Source organism: Dipteris shenzhenensis, chromosome 2, assembly GCF_047967505.1.
Source record: "Dipteris shenzhenensis isolate YYH24624 ecotype China chromosome 2, Dip_SZ_1.0, whole genome shotgun sequence".
NCBI lineage: Eukaryota > Viridiplantae > Streptophyta > Polypodiopsida > Gleicheniales > Dipteridaceae > Dipteris > Dipteris shenzhenensis.
Window position 1 is genome coordinate 3827800 of NC_141597.1, and position 8112 is coordinate 3835911.

Genomic DNA, 8112 nt, shown 5'->3' on the forward strand with positions numbered 1-8112 from the left:
TGCTATTTTGGGTATTGTGACATGCTTTAGATGCTTCTTTCTTATGCATGCAGCATGTACACACGCATTGCTTTGACATACATTCATTCATATGAGTGAAAGTAATAAGGATCAATGTCCTTCTGAATAAAATTGAGTATCTCGAATCCATAGCAAGTTTACATTTCTTGTGTGCACTAAACGTTCACACCAATCTATTCTTCATATACCATGCTAATGGGTTGTGTGCATCCATCATGTAGGTCCATCCATGGCGTACTCTTTTCCTTTCTCCTTCCATGGATTTCAATTTAACGGTCCTCCCCGTCTGCCTAACCAACCACTTCCTTTGCAAACTCCACTGGCCTCACAAACTCCTACTTTAATCCCACACTTGATGCCACCCCAAATCTCCAACCTTCCGCGGGTTCCAATTGTCGATCTAAACGTGGATTCACAAGAATCCTTCCTTCCTTATGTGGACATAGTGCCATCATCCCAACTTGAGGAATTGCATCCTCCTCCACAACCTTGCTCTATTACACCAGCCATTCCAAGATCCAATGTCACTAGTCCAGAGGTGCCTCAAACAAGCCGAACGAGTTCAAAATCCAAAGCCAAAGCATCCAAGGTACCAAAGGAGAGTGATGGGGAAGGAAAAATGTTTTGGTCTATAGAAACTATTGAGATACTACGCCTTTGCAAGGCTACTTTTGTTCAACGCCGAGCAAAAAACCCATGAGGAGTAGTGGCAATGAATCACAAGAGATTGCAGTGAAAAAGGCCTACAGGTGACCTGGGAACAAGCACACAACAAGTTCTCCAAGCTATGGCTTTAGTATCAATGGGTTAGAGACTATGAAGCGAACATCCCTTCAGGGAAGTCATCGTATTGGTTCTTGACTCCGATGTAGCGTACTACTGAGGGGATGAGATTCTCAAGGTTCTCTAAGCAGCTTTGGGACACCATGCATCCCATATTTAAGCGGGATAGGTGTTTGGATCCTTCTGCAGATGTCTTCGACACTTCTGATGTTGGTATGCATTTGTCTTCTTGTTGCAGTAGGTAGCCACATTTTCTTAAGTCCAATTCTAAGCCATTGCATTATTCTTTACTTTGTGAAGTGCAAGAGCAACACTCTCCCCCCCGAGCAAATGCCAATGAAATTGCATCAAAGGTAGAGGATAAGGACCTGCCAAAATGGTGATGCGAGGCCCTCATCTACTAGGATTCATAGAAAGACGAAAAGGAGAACAATAGAGCAACGGATCGAGGAGGGGAATATTAGAGTAGTCTTTCAAGGACATTGAGATTGGCCGCAACAAGCGGCACAAAGAGGCTTTGGATGTTAGCAAGCAAAGTGTGGATGTCAATCTACAAATCGGCACCATGTTCGCGGCACTCTGGAGAAATTTGCCACGGCAGTTGAGAGGCTAGCAGATAGTCATAGTAGGGGTATGCCTTGATTGTTCGGCCTTTTCCATTCCTTCTCTTTTCATCATTATGGTAGTATTCAACTAGATATGTTGAATGTATTGTCTTTATATATAAACCATGTGAATTTATTAATTTTTTTATAAACCATGTATGGAATTGGATACACAACAACATAGGTAACGCCTCATGCCTTCTCTTTGTGAATGTAAAGCACCATAGGCAATGTATGGGCTTTCTCGTTGTGAATGTATGGATTTGAATGCATAACACCATAGGCAATGCTTGATGAATTTTCATTGTGGTGGCAGCATTCATGGATATAGGTGAAAACATCGATGAGGTGGAAGTCGGGTTAATCCTAAATGTCGTGTGTAGTATCTGTTGGCACATGTGGGGGGTTCTGATGAGGAGTAGTGACATGAATGAGGAGGGCGAAGATCCCTATGATGCTATGGCAATGATGCAACATCTACCCACACAACAACTTCTGGGATTACTATCCTTGATTCAACGACTCCGTGATCCCACATCAGGGAGCTGGTACATCAAGTCATGCTCGATTCATTGGTGGAATCACTACCACTTCCTTGTCACTGTAGATGATGTTCAGTTTCGTGATGTCTTGAGCCTCCCATGCAAGCTTTTCATGCACTTGTGTGACATGTTGCGAGAAGATTTGCAGAGCAAGGCCCCATTCCTCTAGGCTTGCATACTGTTACGAGGTGGCTATTTTCGGTGGAGAAGAATGTTTCTATTTGCTTGCTTCTCCTTTCTTCCGACCATAAGTACAAGTACATATCCAAGCAATTCGGGTGCAGTAAGTCCACATCTTGTCGCTTTGTGAGGCAGTTTATCAATGCAATGAGGAGACAAACATCTCGTGCCATTTGATGGCATGAGACACAATTAGAGATGGATGAGGTGAAGGCTAGGTTCTATGCACTTCATGAATTTCCAATTTGTTGTGGCTCTATTGAGTGCACACATATTCTTCTCGATCTGCCACCGAATGAGAATAATGTACACTGGTATGACAAAGATAATAATTATAGTATGATAGTGCAAGCAATAGTGGACTCTAACATGAGGTTCATGGACGTCTTCTCTGGGTGGCCAGGTTGCAGCCAACGATAAGACAGTCCTTCGTGATAGTGCATTCTTCTAGAAGTGTCAGGCCCGAGAGCGTTTGGGTAGTGCCCCTGTAGTCATTGGGAGGCATACTTTTAGTGAGTATGTCATTGGTGATGGAGGGTTCCCTTTGCAACCATGGCTAATGATACCATTTAGGCAAGCCAATCTGGGTGGACATATATTTTAATTTTCTTCTTTCATCGACACACATTGTGGTGGAGTGTACTTTTGGACGCCTAAAGAACACTTGGAAGTTGTTGATGTACCCATTGAAGAATGAAGATGTACCGCAACTGTCAAAGCTCATACATGCATGTTGCATCTTGCATAACCTTAGTCTAGATTATGATCTAGAACATGATCAATCTCCAGAGCTGGACATGAATGACCCATTGATAGACTGCATGCATGTTGGTTATGCTGCAGATGAGGACTTGCCAGAAGATTCTTGTATGCGAGATGAGCTGATGCACTATGTAGTAGGATTGGCAACCTAAGCATGTGTTGGGCATGAAACCTTGACTATGTGTTGGATTGGCACCTTCGAAAATGTATAGGATTGTTTGGTTGATCAATTTGTTGCTTATTGTATATGGTTTTGTATCAGTCTCTTTTGGACCCATCGGTTTTTGGCAGACTATAATAAACTCAATCTCTCTCTCTCTCTCTCTCTAATAAACATGCGGAATCGAGCTTTTGGGACTTGTATTTTACATTGATGTCACATCTTTGAGTCGATGTACTAGGTAATGGTTAGTTCTTGGTGTCACATATGTGATGGATTATATGGTGTATCGATGTGTTAATGGTTATCCAAAGGTGTATCAGCTAAGGGTTATTCCCAAAAAACCTCATTACAACTGTAAATGTCGTAGGGTTAAAAACAAATACATGAAACTGTTTTTTCGTTTGAAGACGAAGCAATGGACTTCGGGGTCTCTATTTGAATGCATGGAGATTGAATTGTAAATGTTGATTTCTTGATCTCCAACACCATGTCATGGGAATCGAAGTCTTGGTGTGTGAGTCAATGGAGATGGCATGCGATTTTGATCCCCTTCCAATGCAGGTTATTGCGCAATCTCCATCTTGGCCTGTTCAGTTACCTCAAACTTGCATTTTTTTACTTCCAGCCTTCCACGAAATGCATCAAGATACCGCAACCAGTCCGTGTGGATGTTCTTTGTTGCAATTGAATGGGTGGTGACTCCCCTCTATGATATATGTGTGTAGTGGATGTTCTTTGTTGCAGCGAGAAAGCAAATGCAAAAATTTTGGATTGGCTCCGCAAGTGTTAACGGAAGGGAAAGAGGCAGGCCAGATCTACGTGGGAGGAGGCACTCTCTTTTGGTGGGACTATAGATCCCTGGGGGAAGCTCGGTAGCTAGCATTGGGGCCTGTTTGTAGCTTTTGGGTTGCTAAGTAAGAAAATTGAACATGGGAATGCAATATGCCGAATGCTCCGATTTGCCAGGCTTTGCTAAGTCGGCTAGCATATCTGCTAGGTTCGACCGACGTGGGAACCCCCTCTTAGAGAGTGTGGGCTCTCACTATGCAATAACCTTGGGCAGCTTGGTCATTCCCACGGGTTGGGCAAGTGGGTAAACACCCTTAGTGCGCGGCCACATGCACGGCACTCTGGAAGTGACAATCATGGCCACATGTAGATTAATGGAGTCATTGTGGAGTTGTTGGAATCAGAGGAGCCTAGCCGAGAATAGAGATGCTATGATCGCATGCTATCATTGTCTCCTGCCTTAGAGCCTGACGCCTCAACGAGTGTGCCTTACTTAGCACAAGGTGTCACCTTCATGGCAGTCTGCAAATTTCATAGAAGCGTGTGGCCAGTTCAAGCTCTGCCACCAAAGCTCTGCCGAACTTGGAGGTGTGCCACTAATTTGAACTGTAGAACCTCCAAATCTCTGTTGCATCTAGCTAGGCTCTTAAGGTGTTTACATACTAGCGTATCATGGGCACCGCCCATGAATCATCGATAGGCACCATCCTCAAATCATTGGCAAGAAAATTGTCTGCCCACATCCAATCCATGACCCAGATGCATTCAATGCACAATGGACAGGCATGGGTGGGTCTAGTCTGTTAAAACCCTTAATTAGTGGAAGGGATGAAAATTAAATCCCCTAGTTTCTTAGGGCTTATTTCCACACAGGGCCCTATGAGACGGTGTTCACCCTCAAGTGCCTTATGATGGTGGAAGGAGAAATGGCCATCCCTGCCACGCATTCCAACAACCTGGGTGGCAGTCCTACCCTGCTTGAAAAAATCATGAGTGATTTTAGTAGGGATAATAGGACATGTCTAAAGAGGAGCAAGATGGTTTGGCAAGACAGGGTTCAGCACATGTGAAAATGACAGCGCAAACGGAGTTTCAATCCTTCACTATAGAACTACCTCTAAGGAGGCAAGTGCTTGTTTCCCCATAGCCTCGATGCACACATCTAGGTGTGATTGATAACACCGATTAGGTTTTTATCAGTGCACTATTAGACATTTGAGTGTGACAATGGATCCACAATTTTTGGTTGATCCAATGTAGCACTGCATGGGGTGAATTTCCACATGTAATCCTTATTAGGTTGGTTTCAACTCTCCATTTATGGAGATCATCCTTAAAAATCTACCTTAAAAAAAAACCTCCTTTACATCCAAGAGCGATTGCTTTACCACTATACTAGGAGGTAGTGCCTATGCACACTTGTGCACTCTTATCAAACTAGCAAATTCAGAATTGAAATCGATTTTGAATGGCATTATAACTAAAAACTCTAAAATTCTAATAGTCCAAATTGATGAGTTTGAAATTCTATCCGGCTCAATACTAAGCTGAGCCTCTCTTTTCCCAAACATTAAAGGGATGAGGGGAGCAGTAGAAAGGCAAGGAAAAAGTCAATAGAAGAGTGATTCTTTATAGCCACATTTGCTCAACTTGAGACACATGGCTGACTTGTTCTATACTTGTGCAGGCCTGAAAAGTTGGAGTACTTTAAAGGGCAGGGATCTTGCCGATTATCCTTTGGAGCCTTACTCTGTCATGTATGATCAATGTCCCCTAAATGGTTCAAGTAGCCTCAAAGACCAAGCACCCTTTGACTCACCAAGCATCTGGTATATGCGTCTAAGGAGAGTTTAGGGTTCAACGCCTTCTAATAGGCTAAACTTCAGTTTATGGAGGATTTTAACGAAGGCTTTTACAAATATCCAACAAAGGATTGCATTGTGAAATGTTTGGATGTTTCTCTAGTATGCTCACCTTGTAAGGTCGAGGTGGAGGATCACTACCATCTATTCTGGAATTGCATTGTTGTGTGCTCACTGTGGCGATAAGCATACCTTGAATGGGTTCGAACATTGACTTCTTCAGTTGACTCTTGTGATAAATAATGTGTGAAGTGTAATTCCTTGATATTTTGGCATGCCACACTACCTTGTGATGGTTTTCAAGCATTGCAAAATGAACTACTTTGGACTCTCCCATTTTTTGGCCATCAGCATATGCAATATATGTTGGCTTACAAAGCGTTAGAAGGGGCTCTAGAGTTTTCTCACTTTATTTATTTAAATTCCTTTGTACTTTTTTATATAAACTCTTTTCACTACACACATTTAAAAAAAAAGAGAAGAGTGATTAACTAAGGTGGATATGCAACGTTTAGCCATTGTTTAAAGAAGACTAGATGCCAAAAACCATTGTCAAGAAAGCACAAAACATGAGAAAAACAAGGTGAAAAGTTTCACTATGCTTGCCGTGGTGATGCTAAGGACCCATGTTATACAATTAGTTCTTATTTATACATCACGTTGTGTTCACTTAAATAGCCATTCTAGAAGAGTATAGTATTTAAATCGCTTGCATGACCTTTTGATCAAGCAATGAAACAAGGAAACGTAGACAAAACTCACAAATCAAAAGCAAGCGAACAAGAAAAAATATATTCGCTTCACCTAAACACCATGGAAGACTGTCTACCTTTTCAAATCCCTTGCATGAGATTTTGGTTGAGTAAAATCCTTTAGAAACTTACAAAACAAAATGAATAAAATGCCTAAGTTAGACCAAAGCAAGTGAGTGGTGCTGTGAGTACCCACAAATGCCTTAAGAAAGATGCAATCCACAAAATTTGCAATATATTATTCCTTAGCAATAGTGATGCTAATGCCGTGTTTCTAGAAGTTGTTTCTTTGACGGGTTGTACCATGACATTAAGATGACAACCATTGTGAGTGTAATGGGGGGGAATATGAGAATTGTAACCTGCTTAGTGTTTATAACAAGAAAATCCAATGTGGCATCCCTCAATATCTTAATACAACATGAGGTGAAGGTTACTATGGATCATGTCATTAGCAAGGCTCGGAGCATATCAACTAAAAGCTCAACTAGGAAAAAGTGCAAGAAGAGAGAAGGTAGTTGAAATCGAGGGAGAGGAATCTGCAAAGAAATGGTACTAGTATCTAAGAAATTCTCTAGGGAGAGGAAGAGGAGATGGAGACAACAACGATAGAAGAATGTGAAGAGAGAGAAGTGAGGGATGGAAGAAAGGAAGGCAAAGAGCACGAAATCTTTTCAGTAATTTAGGGTGGATTGTGTGGAGGAGATCGAGGGAGGAGTCAATGAACTGGAGCATCTGACCCTAAGCATCCCACCATCACTAGATCTTCCACTTTGCCTCCTTTGTCTTGTCCACCAATAAATTGAAGAGCGCTATCCTCAGTCATGAGCTTCGTGTCAAATTTGGATGCTTTATCGTCTATAATTACCACCACCACAACTCCATTCATTCACTTGTTGCATTGTATTGCAATAGATGGAATTTCTATCCAAGAAAGCTCTCTCTCTCTCTGTCTCTCTCAGTCTCTCTCTCTCTACTTCATTGATTGCTTTGTAATTCCTTGTGAGATCATTGCCATTTTGCATTTTGCAATCACTTCACATTCTCTAAATGCACCTTGATGAACCTTTTCTTGATAGCTTGCTACTAGGTTTTTGAGATCAGAGTTGAACTTCTATTGATCCTTTCATGATATTTTCTAGAGACTTGTTCCATTAGTCATTTGATTCTTCATTGGCCAATTCATAGAGCAATCAATACGAGATTCAAATGAAGCTTAGTTCACTGCTCTATTGCACAACGTGTTGGAGAGGGAGAAAAATCCGTGATTCTTCAGAGACGGAAACAATCAAAGCAACCTTGCAATCCACAAAATCAAGGTACAATGAAACACTAACTTGAGTATTGCAACCTACAGACTCCTTGATCATTTTTCTGATAATCAAAAATCCCAATTGAAGCTACAAAAAGATAAAAATCCAAATGGTGAGAGATTAGGAACAACACTACACCTAAGAGAATAGCATCCCCAACACAACCATATTTGAGAGTTGCTTTGCCTTCGCCACATCCTTCTCGATTGATGCAACAATTTGGCAAGAAAGCTTCCAGATCTTGAATCTCATCTTGCAAGATTCCTGATAAGTAATTCCCAAGAGTGGACTCACTGAGCTTAGGCTCCAACTCATTATGGCAATCCATTATGCTATAAGC